Source organism: Melopsittacus undulatus, chromosome 4 (assembly GCF_012275295.1).
Source record: "Melopsittacus undulatus isolate bMelUnd1 chromosome 4, bMelUnd1.mat.Z, whole genome shotgun sequence".
Taxonomy (NCBI): Eukaryota; Metazoa; Chordata; class Aves; order Psittaciformes; family Psittaculidae; genus Melopsittacus; species Melopsittacus undulatus.
The window spans coordinates 107,731,681-107,748,236 of record NC_047530.1 but is presented as its reverse complement, the minus strand read 5'-3'; the positions used below and the strand labels follow the sequence as shown (position 1 = coordinate 107,748,236).

Below are 16,556 nucleotides of genomic sequence, written 5' to 3'. Positions count from 1 at the left end.
AACAAAGTTAAAAGACAATGAAAGAGCATGTTCAATAAGGCGAAATTTTTACAACAATCAGAACTACAGTTTTCACCATTTCATATTGAGTTCAGGTAATCCAAAGTTACTCAACATGAGATACGACCAGAGATGAGGAAAACAAAATACAGTTACGCTCATCCACTTGGACTTATCTCATACAATCCTCAAACCCAATTTTTAAAGCTTATTAATTTCAGTTACAGACTTCATGCTTAATAAAAAAGCAGGTTCAGAGTTGATTATTAGCTATAATTATTTCTAATGTTATTATGAGCCTTTTACAGAAGTGCTGTATGTGAAACTCCAAATATGACAAATTAGATCCTTGTTCTTGAAAATGCTTACATGCATTAGTCTATAGAAATTATTCCATTCATTACAACTAAAGCATATTAAAAATTAAGCAGGGAATAAGCACATTACTTACTAGGATTACTTAGTATTATCACTAGTTACTCATTAGTAAAAAAACCTGTTTTATTTCAGTTGCTGGTAACTGCTTCATCTGGGCCAACCACTCTGAGAACTCAAGATTCCACACAGTGCCAGCTATTTCAAATTCAACCCAAACTTGTCTTCAAACGTGAAAGGCCAATAGTCTCAAAATCACTGCAATGAATCTGAAGCCCCAAAACTACTTCCATAAACCTACAACTCCTGATGAAGCTTGTCTGACTTGAGAGCATTTGACACAAAAAGAAGGTGAGGGTGGTTAAAGAACAAGTTTGCCATTTTTTGAGCCAGTGTTGATGATTCTCACTCCAAATCCTGGCTACAGACTCACGAGCACAAACAAACACAGACCTTCTTCCTGTGAAGTATGCAAAAAAAATGAAGAGGCCAGCTGGTTAGGAAATTCACAGGCTAGAAATATCTTCTTCAGTTTTCACAGCGTACTCTTACATTGTTAAAGAAATAGCAGCATGTGCGTAAGAGTGTTTTCAATTCATACTGAAAGCACTACTTAGAAAATAAAAATCATCTGCCTCAGTAGCACCAAAACATTCTGCTGAAAGCACTGGATAGAAGCCAAACAGAGGGAAACTTATGAGTGTTGCAGTAGTAAAAGATCACCTTTACATAGATCCAAAGGCAAGTTCCGAAGTTAAATGCCAGAATATAAGGAAGTTCTCTGTGAGGGTGCTGAGGCACGGGCACAGGGTGTCCAGAGAAGCTGTGGCTGCCCCATCCCTGGCAGTGTTCAAGGCCAGGTTGGACACAGGGGCTTGAAGCAGCTGCTCCAGTGGAAGGTGTCCCTGCCCGTGGCAGGGGTTGGAACTGGGTGAGCTTTAAGGTCCCTTCCAACACAAACCAGTCTGGGATTCTATGAATATTATACTCAGACTAATTCCATTGAGCTGTACCTATTTAAGACACTCTAAAGCCAGCTCTGAATAGCTGAATACCTGTGAAGGGTGATTTCACATGTCTACTAGTAGCACAGCATATTAGAGGGCACATGAACACATTTAACAACTTTGCAGTGAGCTCAGAACAAAGCAAGCAAGCATGTATTTTAAGCACTCCTAACCAAACTGTGGAGTCTAACAAAGCCTATAAATAAATTACTTTTTTCACTTCATTCAAAGTATCAAATAATGAAAAGAACACTTATCAGATGAATACCCGGTTTGACCTTTTTAAAGAATGTATAAGGATTTAATGAAACCAAAGCACACAAAGTAACTAAGTATCACATTTGATTTTACAGATCTAATTTAGCAAATTCAGTGTAGAAAAAAACAATTCAATGGTTCATTTACTTTAACACTTTGGGAAGGAAAAATTATTGCCATGAAGATTTCACTTCACTGTGATTTTAGTACCGTGGGACATTACAACACAGACCATGTTCAGTTCATTGGATAAGCCACTATGCTAGCCAGAATGCCCAATACGCCAAAGACTAGAAACCTCCTCCAAAACAGAGCTTATTTATCAACCATACCAGGATTCACAGTGATTAGGATCAATCTCGGAGCTCTTCACTAAGCACAAGTTTAATGAAAGATCTTTAGGAAGAAGAAGTCTTTGTCTGACTCATGTAAGTGAACCAACACTCATTTACAAAATTCATGCCAGCTCCTGCTTACTGTGGTGGGAGAAGAAAATTGAGCTCACATCAAATGGCAAGGTTTTCAGGTCATTACCTTCCCCCTCTGCTTTCTTTATACTCCTTAAATTAAGAAAATGAAATCCCACTCTGGTATTTTTAATAAAAGCCTCACCTGACACAGAGAGAAACTCCATAATATAAAAGCTTATCTGCAGTGGTAAGTTTTGAAACGTAGTGCCAGCACACACTTGAAGCACATACTTCACTCTAACTTCTCATGCAATTAACTTCCAGCAGTCTTCCTCCTTGGAAGCAAGCTGGGAGAGTAGGGAATTGTCCACACATCAGGAACAGCCCATGTCTAGTTGCTGACCTTCTTTACCTTTCTTCTTACTTGTCCAATGACACAAATACCAGTTTACAACACAGCTGTTGTCCTACATGCACACTGGTGTTTCTCACAACATAAATTACAATGACTATGGAGAACAACAATGCTCCACCTACAGAGTAATCCCAATACTAGCAGGAAGTCATCAGGCTCCTGGAGCTCAGCAGGATTGCTGCCTGACCTATACACAGCAAGGCGGAAATACTCCACAAGAATCACAAGTCCTGTGTATGTGTAACAACATGCCTGGAAATCCTGAATTCACCAGGAGTATGCAACAGAGTGGCTTTCAACATACTGTACTGTGGCCTTCCCCCAAGAAAGGAACAAATGGAACCTCCTAAAAAAGGCGGCTCCTTCACCTGAACATTAGGGCAAGACAGTGTAAGTGAATTTAAGGAGGAAAAAAAGGTTAATGAGGAAAAATAAACATGACCAAATCCTGGAGTCCTGAATAAGGGGGAACACTTCTGAAGCAACAACACAGAATCACAGAATGGTTTGGGTTGGAAAGGAACTTAGGATCATCAAGTTCCAACTCCCCAGCCATGGGCAGGGACACCTCAAACTAGATCATGTCACCCAAGGCTCTGTCCAACCTGGCCTTGAACACTGCCAGGAATGAAGCATCTACTTTGGGCAACATGTACCAGTGCCTCAACACCTTCAAAGTAAAGAATTTCTTCCTTATATCTAACCTGAACTTCCCCTGCTTCAGTTTGAACCCATCACCCCTCGTCCTGTCGCAACAGTCCCTGAGGAAGAGTGCATCTCCAGCATCCTTATAGGCCCCTTCAGATACTGGAAGCTGCTCTGAGGTCTCCATGCAGCATTGCTCCCTCATTTTGCAGCACTAACACAGCCAGGCAGTAGAAATACTAGCTGTAGAAATAATTAATCAGATGAATTATTAGTATAGCCTAAGTTCCCATCTGTTGTTATACACCTCCCTAAGGAGTTAACCAATATATTTAACAACATCTTTTGAAGTGCAGTTTAAGAGGGCTGCTCACTCCTAGAACAAACCTGCCATGTAACTGTTTTAGTGCTTAACAGCAGAACACTTAATTAAGTCACTAGTCTGAACAAGCTCAAACACATTTTCTTGGACATGGGATGTAAATCTGGTGGGTACCAAAGCACCCATGGAGAACACACACATCAAAACAATTTCATACTAAACTAATGAATTTATCACCTATCTGTCAGTAGACAGAGACTGCTCTGGGAGCATTGACTCTCAACAATGAAAACACATTTGCAAAGCTTGATAACAGCTGTCTAGCCTCAGTTTTAGTTTTCAGTTTACAGTAATGACAATACCATTTAATATTTCCAAGAGAAGGATTTTAAAAGCCAAAATACTTTTAACTCTATCAAGTTACTAAAGATACCACACTTTAGAGGTGGCTGCAAATTCTTTTTCCCTTTGGGGGAGTGGGGAGGTAGAGATGTTAACTTTTCTCAACCTCTTTCACATGAAAAGTCAACAAATCAGACTGAATTAAAGAGATTCTGCCTATCATGCCAGAATAACAAACGAACAAAACTGATGTAATGGTTAGCTAGTATGGAATTAAAAGCACTTTCTAAAGAGAACAGTCAAAAGAGGAACAGAGACAGCTTTGCTATTGTTTCCTGTGTGGCAGAATCATAATAGAAAAGATTTGCCTGGTTCATTCAGGTATTCAAACCCTGGTTTTATCCTCTGTTAAACAAACACAGCAATGCAGTGCACCAAAAAGTTTTAAGGACTTGCTATCTCTGATTTTAAGTGATCCATGAAATTTCCAAGTAAAAACTTTTTTCCCCTCCCTGTTTTTCTGATGCTACTCTTTCTCCATGGAGTTTCCCCTGGCTTCTGCCTTCGGCAGTCTCTAACAGCCTCTCCCTTCTAGCACAATGAAGCTGCATGCCCCATGTTACTACAGCACTTGAACACATAAAAAACTGGCTGACATTCCTTGTCACACTTGTGCGATACAGAGAGCTGCTACTGCTCTGCAGTTTCAGTATGAGAACAGAGGGACAGAGAAGCAGCTTGTCCCAGGCCACACAGGAAGCTTTTGGCAAGGCAGTGAGCTGAACCTGTTTCCCAAGTCCCAGAGCAGCAACCTCACCATTGAACCACCTTTCTTCTACATAAAATACTTGAAACTATTCAGATTTTCAAGGCAAAGGCATATGTTCAAACCTGAAAACTGTTTAAACTGTTGAATGCCACAAATGTCTACCAGCCCTGCAACTCCCTACTAGTGCAGATAACATCTGTTAAAAGTAAGTGGCTCATATAGTTCTGCACCAGAAAGCTTAATAAGTTCCTTCTCCAAGATTAAAGAAACACCTACACATTCTAGATGCTTCTGCAAGTCCCTGGAGGGAGAAAATGCTGCTTAGTGCAAAGACAATGAACCAAGCTTCCTTCCTCAACGGCAACAAAACCCTGCTGCTCTACCTAGTGCTGAGGAAAGTTATTTATAGAATTGAGCCATATATGAATACATATCAGTATTTCTCAAAGTTAGGCTACTGCATGGATCAAGATGACCTTAGACATACCCATTTTCGAAGTCCTAATCTGAGAGATCAGTGTCAAACAAAATTTGACACAGCTCAAATACATCTCCCATTCCATTTCAGTCATCCTCTGCACTAAAGTGTAACTTCAAAACCTGAACTTGAGCCCTATTCTGACCTCTTCAGTAGGCAACTTATTTTAAAGCAGCTACATTATTTCTGTGTGGCAGTGAAGCACTCTAGAATTTTTATATTTATGTTCCTTATGTAATGTTCTAAAGCATTGAGAGCAATGCTTCCAGCCATGTCTTGTTGCATTTAGGCTCGAAATCAAAAGAAAGCATATACTGACTGTTGTATTTCTTGTATTGTTTGTTTCCTGACGACATATACAGCACTTGCTTCACTTCTTAATGTTTTATGCTAAAGCCAGTTACTTACATTCCCATGTTTTGGCACTGAGGTTATCCTGTATTTTCACACAATTATGCACTGCAACTGCACAAAGGTTCATTTGGCTCCAAACTCCATTAAGTATTTTCTAAGAATGTTCCTATTGTTCATAATTATCATGGGGGGAAAAAAACCTTGTAAGAAAGATACGTGCTCGTGTATCCCACTGTTCAGACAAACTCTGGTGTATAACTGAATAGGAGAAAGCACACACCACAGCATGGAAGGAAACTTCTCACTTTAATATACACACTCACTTCCCAATTCTGCTGGCTTGCCGCATTCTGAGGGAACTACATTTACCATGATAACTGTCAGCTTAAATAACCAGAAACATTTAGTAATAAAGACATTGATGGAATTCTAAATCTACTAAAATAGATTAAGAATTTTGTAGGCCTGGCAGTTTGGGCCATGTCCAACACCACAGTGGAGGCTGCATTACAAGTGGAGATCTGTTGACATTTCAGTAATGTCCTCAAATTCTTTCTAATCTGCTACAGTCAATAAAAACTGACTTTTGATTTCCTCTCTTCTACACTAACTCTCTGACATACAGTCAACCTTTATTATTTATGCTGTTATAGCTCCCTTGTCATCTGAAATCAGTCACAGCTAACTGGAAAAACCAAGGCCTTTTCCTCCATTCAGATCTTTTCCTCATGTACGCACCTTCCTTATTTGCCACACATCTGTCTGTCTCCTGTCACTCAGTTACTATTCCTGAGAAAGAATAAACACAGGGAAAGTTTGAGCAAAGCATTAAGATGCTTCATTCACTGGTTGCTATTTGTCTGTTTTCTACTTTATATGAAAATCTCTGCTCCTCTGAAACATTTTAAACACTGCAATATACATATCAGTGACCTACTGTGCATCATTATTTCTGCCCTTAAAAAGCACAGCTAAACAGTGGAACATAAAGTCAATCATAGTTATATGACACAGAAATAGCTTAGGAAAATAATTTACTAACTCAAAATTAGATTTTCTATACTAAAAAAAAAATAAAATCACCAATACTTAATAACTGCAAAAAAATAACACAAGAGGGTCATGCAAAGTTCTGCTTTACTGCTGTCTCCCAGTTTTGTATTCAGTGAAATCTGTGATACACAAATCCCCCATGTATTATCTCTTCAGTTATCATTTTCTGCAGCATCAGCACTTAAATTCATCCCTGAATGAAAAGGCTCTCCTCCAAACATCAACCAGGCTGAGAATCTCTATCATGAGAGATTTCAGCCCACTTTTTAACATTTACTCATGTGACAAACAGGAAAACAGCTTTACTACACTTCTCTGCTTTACATACCCAACAGTTTTATGTATTGCTACTTGTGTGACTCTCTCTAGTAAAAATAACAACAAGAAATAGGAGATGAGACTGAAGGGACCTAAAAGGCAAGTAATTTGTTCCAAACCTACTGTTAAGACTTACTAGAATACAGCAAGTGTCCTGTAAATATATCCAATGTGGAGCCTCATAAGAATCAGTGATAAAAGAAGTCTTACTATGCATAATTGGAATTGGACCTTCTCAAGGACTACTGAATTTGCTTGTAAGTTACACCTGTAACCCAGCTGTGAAAGAAACTGATACAAGACTTCATCATACTTCATGTAAGTACTTTCAAACCAAAACCATTTAAAATACAAAAGTATTTAAAAACTACATCCTTAAAAACACAGTATAGTAAATCCATTAAGAGAGAATAAGTCATGATAGAGCAAGCAGCCAACGTTGCCATGCACAGTTCCATTTCAGTAAGGACTGTGTCTGTGCTGCATCATAATGAACACAGCCCAAATATAAGAAGGAAGAGACAAATCAAAACCCGAACTCCGCTGGATTCAACAGTGAAAAGCTAGTCCTAACACCTCTTAGACCCAAGCTGTGTGAACAGCCATGGCTGTCTTCCATCCTCATATATGGAATTGGGGAATAGGAAGAGAATAGAAAATGTATCTTTACAGACATTATGGCCTCTTTTAGTAAAGTAAGCAATTTGCCAGAAGGCAACAAAAGAGCTGATGCCATTCAGCTTCCTATATACAGGGTTGTCTCTGTAAGAGTACTGTGCTTTTATAAGAAGGTAAAGCATGGAGAAATCCAGCTTTTCAGGATCTAAAAAAGAATAAGAAGTCATTCTCCCTCTCAGCTTTACTCAGATAAGCAGCACTATTCTGCTCATGCCTAATTCATCATGTTCAGCCTAACAAATTAATAACTGTTTCCCCAGTTAAAGACAAACTGTTCTATTAGCTTGTTTATAAACTGAAATAGTACACTGATTAGTGAAAAGCAGACTTTTATTTAAGAAAGGCCTCAAAAAGGAGCTTATTTCTCAAAGAGAAACTGCTGCCCTCTTGATGTTATTTTGCAAACACTTTATGCAATAATATAATGTCTTTTATGAAGGTTATGCATTAGTTACACCTAAGGGAACTGCACAATACATACAGCATATAAGTCTGTATCAGGTTAACAGCATGTTAACTACTTATCTGGAATTTCACACATGCTAAAAACTGCTAACATAACAACATCAGTTACAGTTTAACATTCATTTATAGTCAAGTTACCCATTTAAAGACACTTCTTTTCAGCAAACAACCAGCGCACGTTACGGCTAAGCTAGAACACAACTCTGAGGCACGGGCTTGCATCGACAGCACAGGCAACAGCTTTCCAAAGCAGCCCTCTTAAGAACCGGCGCCTTTGAGAGGTAAAAACACAGTAGCAACACTCAGTGTTAGCTGTCACAATCACACTCTGCTCTCCCTGAAGCTGCAGGTTGAGATTTCAACACCAAACGGGAGCACAAGCGAGAAAGGCCCGGACTGGCAAGCAGGGTGCTCGGGGAGCCCACACCCTCCCAGGCACCATCACTGCAGGGCTCTGCCCAGATAAGATCGCTCCTTCCCGTCATGCTCAAAGACAGAAGTTGAGAAGAAGAGAGAAGAAAATACTATATGTATTTATTAGGGGTAATGAGATCACCCTCTTACCTCTGGGGATGTGACAGAGCCCGGACTGCAATACCAGGGCAATTATGCCACGGCCTCCTATACACTGCCCCGAGGTGAAGCCCCCACGCCAAGGTGACGTCGAAGGAAAACGAAAAGGAAGAAAAAGGAGTGGGAGGAGGGAAGGGAAAAGCACCAAGTGGTTACGGCCGACGAGTTACACAAAGGCAGAGGCGTCGAGGGAACGGGACAGTGCCCTGCCCGGTCAAACACCAGGCAGCCGCGGAAGGAAACGCATCAACCCACAGGGCCTGACCGGGCCTCCTCAGCCCCCGGGCCGCCGCCTCAGCCCCCCGGCCCCGCCTCAGCCGCCCCGGGCCCAGGCACTTACTGGAGTCCAGGGCAGTCCGGGAGTCCCCCGTGAGGAGAGCCGGACCCTCCGCCTCCTGCTGCGCTCCCAGCCCGGCTCGGTTCTCTTCGGCTTGGCTCGGTCCTTTCTCCGTCCGCCCCTTCTCCCTCGGAACAAACTTCACCGCCGCCACTGACCGCGGCGACACGGCCGAAGCCCCCACCCCGCCTCACCCCAGCGTGCGCATGCGTTGAGGCCCCGCCCCAAGGCGGTGCGGCGCCGCGGAGCCTTCTGGGAAATGTAGTGCGGGGGCCGCAATGCCTGATGGGAGTTGTAGTCATGTGGTCTGCCCCGCTCCCTTTCGCAGCTTGGAAAGCAATTACTTTGATTTCCATATTAATTTAATGGAGAGGGACCAGCAGGAAAGGAATTAGAAGCCGGATTAGTCGAGGCTCTTCCCCTACACTTCTTTCCTCACAGAAGGTTTGGCTAAAAGCTGCCTCAGAGCTTTTTGCCATCAGTCACTGTGGTCCTGGTAGCAAACAGCAATTTCCAGTAATGATATTTAACCAGTTTTAGTGGGAAGTTAACTTCTCTTCTAAGCATATACTGAGTTTATACTTAGTTTCTGAAATAGCGTTTTTTTCCTAGTTTAAAGGATATGGGTGCTTAGGTGCTGGCACAGGGTGCCCAGAGAAGCTGTGGCTGCCCCATCCCTGGCAGTGTTCAAGGCCAGGTTGGACACAGGGGCTTGGAGCAGCTGCTCCAGTGGAAGGGGTCCCTGCCCGTGGCAAGGGTTGGAGCTGGATGAGCTTTATAGTCCTTTCCAACACAAACCATTCCTCGATTCTATGATATCTTTAAATATAAAAGTCATTTGAACTCAGCCGTTGCCTCTCAATACATCTTTGTTACAAGCTGGCGTTTCACATCTGTACTTCACAATGAAACAAAAGCTGTAATCAGGGCACAACAATAAAAGCCAAAGTCAGCCGCAAACAATGCCTCACCATTCCCATGGCAACTTTTCCCTATCAAACCCTGGCGAGGTCACACGCTCAGCAGCTGCTTGAGCCAGAAGCTTTTCAGCCTGCTCTCCATTCACAGTTATTCATACATTTCTATGATGATTTTCACTTAACAGTGTTGTACTGGAGTTAATGTAACACAATTAACAGTAGCCGGCACTGCATCCTTCCCCCGCTTAGGTCTCGAGTTGACATTTGTGACAGAACCAACTCACTGAGTGCCTGCAGGATGTGGCCTGCCCTTGCACTGCACAGGGAAGGGCCCCTTGCAAAAAGGAGATGTCCCTTTTGCAGTCAAAAAGCTCTGCAATCAAAAGCCTTTTCATGGTGCATGTGCAGAAGGTGGCACATGAGAACCACAGCAGTGTATGGTTTGCTATGCCTTGACTTTCTCCAGCCTCCCAGACAAGGTCTGAATAACCACGAGTTGTGATAATAGGGCTCAGGAAAGGAGGAAAAAAGAGATTATTACATTTTAAAGGGGAAATATATCCGTAGAGTCATAGAATGGTTTGAGTTGAGAAGGACCTTAAGATCATCTGGTTCCAACCTCCTGACATGGGCAGGAACACCTCCCTCTAGACCTATTTCATTGGAATCAGGTAGGAGACATATTGTACTTTATCATAGTTTCCATCATGGATGACCAGTATGACCTTCCTTTTGGGGTGGCCTAATTCTTCCCCTGTTTGCAATTTAGCAAGGAGACAATTATGTATAGAATGGACTATATTTGCTTAAGATGACACCCAAACTTTTTAAAATAGCCATATTCTGTAAGTTGCACTGTTGGCAAAAGTATACTCATGAAATATGCACATGGTGAGCCAAAAGATGAAGAGCTCAACCACAAACCAATGTGAGATGGAGAAGTCAGCTGCCACCAACGTGGATTTTCCCCTATGAGTTACACAGAGAGTGTGGGTGAGCCCAGCAGGGTACATCTCAGCCCTAAGCCCTTTAGGTATCAATCTTTGTGCATAGAAACATAATCATTCCTAATGCCTTGATTTAAAACAAAACTTAGTTTCAGTAGGAAGATGCTAGTAGTTCTAGTGCTATGCTATTGTACCCAGGCTCCTTAAAGCTCAGCTGAGCTCACTGACTTTGAAGTAATTCTATATTTCTTAGTATTCCTTTCTGTGGAGTGTGCAAATGGAACAGTTCATAGAATCATAGAACAGTTAGGATTGGAAAGGACCTTAAGATCATCCAGTTCCAACCCCTCCCATGGGCAGGGACACCTCACACTAAACCATAGCACCCAAGGCTTCATCCAGCCTGGCCTTGAACACTGCCAGGGATGGAGCATTCACAACCTCCCTGGGCAACCCATTCCAGTACCTCACCACCCTCACAGTAAAGAACTTCTTCTTTATATCCAATCTAAACTTCCCCTGTTTAAGTTTCAACCCATTACACCTTGTCCTATCACTACAGTCCCTGATGAAGAGTCCCTCCCCAGCATCCCTGTAGCCCCCTTCAGATACTGGAAGCTGCTATGAGGTCTCCATGCAGCTTCTCTTTTCCAGGCTGAATAGCCCCAACTTTCTCAGCCTGTCTCCATACAGGAGGTGCTCCAGCCCCTGGTCATCCTCGTGGCCTCCTCTGGACTTGTTCCAACAGTTCCATGTCCTTTTCATGTTGAGGGCACCAGAACTGCACACAGTGCTCCAAGTGAGGTCTCACAAGAGCAGAGTAGAGGGGCAGCAGTTGAAAGACATTGTGGTGACAAACAGGTACTCTTCAGCTCTGAAGGGGTTAGATCACACGGCTGCTTTCCCATTCTTCTGCAGTACGAAGCAGGTGTGCTAAGATTACAAGGGACAGAATCTATTTTTTACCTACCCTGCGATGTCTAAAAGCTTTCAGGCAGACAGCCTGCACTCTGCCCCATGCAGTGCCGCTGCCTGCAATTTAGAGGCTGGCTCAGAGCCCAGGGTAGTCCAGCAGAATTCTGAGACAGGCACTCATTTCCTCTCCAGTTGTCTCTATATTCGTAGTTCTCAAAAGCTGGCAGGTATTGTCGCACCAGTCTTCATGCCTGGCAAAGATATATTGGCAGGCCTCTTCTGTACTGATCCTTCACTCAGGAGCTACTTGTGATTCTCATCACTGAAACGGGTAAGAGAGTTTGGACATTGATTCCTGCTTGGGTTCCAGTTACTCAAAATATAGGCTATAATGAATAACATTTGGTGGTGACCTGCGGCAATACACACATTTAAGAGCAAGTGTTTATTTCACAAGGTATGGAAACTCCCAGTAGAATATATATGTGTGTAAAAGTAATACCCAAAGGAGTAATACGTATCTGTCTATATACACATATGCAAATACACAGATGTAAACATGCATATCACATATATACCCCATACATAATATCACATCTTGCAAGTCATGGCAACGAAGCAGAAATACTCAACAATTCCAAAATATCCCAGTTCTTAACTTTTCTAGTCGTATTTTCATGATGGATAATTTTACCCAGCAGAGGAAGTTCAGCAACTTTATAGATAGGCAGAAATAAAGAGCTGTGAACAAAACCTCACTTCATTGCTCTAAAGAAATTAATTCTGCCTTAGACAAAACGGTTTTGTTAAAACTAATAGTTATGTTACAGTGGAAAACAGGAAAAAGCCTGGCCAGTGAATTACTAAGTGTAGAGCAAAATGCTTTCACTATATTCTCTTTTTTATGGTTTCAATATTGCAAATTCCATCCACATGCAGTATGCCTCCTGTGCACTATTTTAAGAGGGGTGTTACTGACTCAATGGGACTGCTTTTCTTAGAGGCTATGAGCAGGCAAGGTCATTACTCTGCTGACACCTTCAGCATTAGCAACCAAGAAAAGCTAGTCGGTCATTAAACTTTATCCCAGAGGATGAATGTCTGAGTTTGCTGCAGTGATTGATTAGGTAATATTAACTAATTAAATTATTTGCCATAATGTGGAGGTAGACAAAAGTTCTTCGAGGTTCCTGTCAATAGGGCCTGGGGAAGAGCTTCCCTGTATATCCCAGGGTTGCTGAGTGCTGTGACTTCAAACACATGACTCTAGATAGATTCTAGGTAGATGCTAGAGATGAGGCTGTCTTCTCCACCTTGGGAGTACACCCTTCAGTTACAGTTTCTGAAGCTTAAGAAGGTAACACTGATCCCTGAGCCATCAGTAGCTAACGGGTAAACTCCATCCTCTCCATCCCTGCAGGTGGTTAGCTAAAGCACTGAAGAAGGAGGTTTCCCTACAGCCATTGCCTTACAGTGAAACCGTGTGTGTGATGGGCATCTTGAGGGCAACACAGACAAACCTCTTCATACCTCCCAGAGGGAGGAGAGGAGCAGAAGCATTAAAATCCCTGTACATATGAGCACAGAGTTTAATTTAAAGGAATATTTGCAATATGAAACCTCTAAGTGAGAGCCAAAACTTCATCCCTTCTGCTGTAATTATGTTGACAGAGCCTGGAAATTTAATCTCACGTGGAGGGTGAATTCATTCAGCTTCAGCTGTCAGTCACTGGATCTTGTTATTAATGTGATACTGAGGCAGAAAAGCACCCTGATGTAATTGCTGTGTTTAAGTGCTGATACACAATGATGAAGTAATTTCTCAACCTTTAAAGTACTCCACTGCCCTGAAAGTCATATTTAAATACTTGGAGTTCGTTAGCAGTAGGAGTTTAATATTCTTATGTTGCAGTTGTTTTCCTCATTCCTATGTGCATAGCATTAGTCTAAAATACATATGATGATTATTCGTTTTCCATCAAACAGTGAGTTTTTATTTTCCTTCCATCATTTTTAGATATTAGTGAAAAACAAAAAGCCCTTTCCCCCCTTATTCTGTTTTAGCCCAAAGCCATTCCACAGCAAAAACAAGTATGAATGGTCTTTAAAACACAGTGTCTTTGCAATAAAAAGTGTGATGTTTTCTTCAGTTGGGGACTATCTCTTTCATTCCAAAGCTTAAAAGAGGAGAGCTTAATCTTCTTCAGAAAAGGGCGTATTCTCCCCTGAAATATATGCAAACTGCCTGGAGGGCTTTCAGTTTGCATAGTGGTTGCAGCCACTTACTCAGCTCAGGACTGTGCTTTGCTTCTGTCTGTAGCTGGGCTTAGCAATATATATCCCTTGAGAAGGATTTGAGGTCTATGCACGAAGGTATACAACAGTGTAAACATGGTTTATTGTTAGAAGTGATACCCTATTGAAGCATGCTGAATGTGAGACAGACATAATGAGATACAGTATTAAATGAATTCTTCACTATGTATTATATTACAGAGATAATTTACATTTATATTATATAGTATAGTGCAGAGCAAAGCAGATGGTTCTACTTTTACCTGGAGCCATAACATTATACTTCACCGTAACAGCTCTGAGTGTCGGAGTGACAGTCACAGTCCAGGATGGGTGGAAGTAAGAAAGATTTCATTCAGTTATAGCAAGATCTCAAAGTACATGGCAATGCCCTGCCCTTGGCACACCCTTCTGACTTAACTGTGGCTAATTCTTCCCGTGCTGGGGAATTCCTTAGTGATGGCACTCTGGGTTCCTCCATTTAGCCATGACCGGTGGCAGGTTGAGGCAATGTGCCAGGCAGTGAAAGTCCCACTGTTTGTTTCTCTCTCCTCAGTATCCACTTATGGATGTGCTCCTTCAGCATGGAGCAGTCCCCATGAGGATGCCCACATAAATGGCAGAGTCTTAGACCAAGGATCTGCAGGTGGAGATCCAGGCAGCAACAATCTAAAAATCAGTAACCATAGAATCCTGGAATGATTTGGGTTGGAAAGGACCTGAAAGCTCATCCAGTTCCAATCCCCTGCCATGGGCAGGGACACCTTCCACTAGAGCAGCGACACGCTGAGGCACTGCAGGAGCTGTTCTCCTTTGGGAGCAAAACTCAGCAGTGCCTTCAGCATGGAGGACACAGCTTTTTCTGGTTCAAGATTGATGTGCCAGTTTTGTAAGCCTTAAGGGTATATGCTTGAAGCATCTTTTACTTTGAAAAGCAAAGAGCTTTCTTCTTTTCTGTAGTCCAGGAGCAATTTGTAGGGCTGAGAAGTAAATGATGTTGGTGGCTGTTAAAAAATGAACAAGAGTCTTGCTTAACAGCTAGCATTGTAACTTTTAAGCTTATAAAACAAAATGAAAAAGCAATTATTAAAGCACTGTTAAAAGATAAGGATATCTCTGTAAAATCCACTGTATTACATTATAAAACCACAGATAACGAACATAACAACTCTATGCCTATCTTTCAAAAGGAAAATAGAAACTTTGGTTGCCATTTCAGAGCATCTGGAAAGAATGCAGAAATCTTTTGATATTCAGATGTGTGAAATCATGAGGTTCTGGTGACATTCCCAAATTCTGGCTTTTTAGCCCACTGGTGTCTCCTCCCCAGGTTGTTCCCTGAGTGCTGTGTTACAGCTCCAGCAAAAACATTTTGTAACATCTTAGGTTGGTTTCTGAGCAGAAGAACTGAGATCATTTCATCCCTGATCACTCCTCTAACTTACTTGGGTGATGCCTGTCATCCTTCTAGAACAATCACAGTCTTCCCACCTCATTGCTTCTGAGGAGCTCCCAGCATTGCCCAGCATGATTTGCTTTTTATACCTCCTGTTGTGTCCTCCTGCAATCTCTGCTGCCTCAGTAATGTCACTTTTTATTTACATTGGAGGAAAGATTAAAATTGACCTTTGGGATTAAAGCAACCAGAAATGTGGTCCTGAGCCCAACTGAATCTAAGTGCATTTAACTTTGAACTGCTCTAATTTTTAATATAGGAAGGCAAAGTCTTTGCACATTGCAGGCAATGAGTTACTGATGTGAACTGATTGTGAATAGTTTGTCATCAAAAGCTGCCCAGCTGGAGTCTTAGCAATTTAAACTACTTGTATTTTTATTCCATTCTCTCTAGGATTTACACCTTCATTGAAGTCAGTGCAAGAAAAAGGCTTTTTTTATTATGTCCTCATGGTAACAATGCAGTTATGACACTATCCATAAAATCCCGTTGCTAACAGTTCCTATCCAGAAGCCATCCTGAACTGCTGATGTGGGGGACCTGGAGCCAGTACCAGTACCAAGGTGGGGAATGGGGTTTTGCATTGAGATATTAACCTCTGTGCATGTGGCAGAGTGAGTACCTACCACAGAGACAATTGTGACCTCTTCTTGGCCACCAAGGATGTTTTAGGAGATAGATTTTCTCTGGAGCCCTTTTTCCAAGCCCTGTAGCCATCAATGTACACTCAGAGCTGAACATGGATGAATTTGGACCACTGCTAAAAAGGATTTAGCTGACAATGCACTCAGCACTGCTCCAGATACTGCTCTAGCTTGTCTGGCTTTTCAGCATTGCCTTTCTCTCCACTGATTTTCCACTCTTGCTAAAACCAGCTCCACAGGTTGTGGCAATAGCTTCAAGGGGTTGTGTAAACAGCAGCTTTGCCAGGTCATCTGCAGCTCTGCTCAGCCAGTGGCAACACCGGCGTCTCTGCTCCCTGCAATCTGTCATCCTAAAGCAGACAGATGCTGACAGATGTTCTCATGCCTATTGCTACCTTTGCTGTCAAACTGCTGTGCTCATCCAGCCATAATTTATCTAAGTTAGCCAGGTAGCTTCATATTTCAAAGCTAGAGACCCTATTTCCATGGTAAGTGGATTGAAGTTTTGTTTTTCCCGATACCTCCTGACAATTCCACAAGCTGCATTGGGTTGCTCCGTGGCATTTTGAGCAACTGAGGA

General features: G+C 42.1%; 1 protein-coding gene across 7 annotated transcripts in view; it reads right to left on the bottom strand.

Annotated features, from left to right (window-relative positions):
* The window catches only part of PLEKHA1 (pleckstrin homology domain containing A1), a 39,811-nt gene extending 30,828 nt beyond the window's left edge, over nt 1-8,983 (bottom strand). For 6 of the 7 annotated variants that reach the window (XM_031053795.2, XM_031053799.2, XM_031053800.2 and 3 more), the window contains exon 1: nt 8,803-8,983. The gene's annotated coding sequence lies outside the window, so the exon portion shown is untranslated. Of the gene's footprint in view, nt 1-8,453; nt 8,587-8,802 lie in introns of those variants that run through there. The other variant, XM_031053797.2, reaches the window with a different exon arrangement.
* Between the last annotated feature and the right edge of the window lie 7,573 nt (nt 8,984-16,556).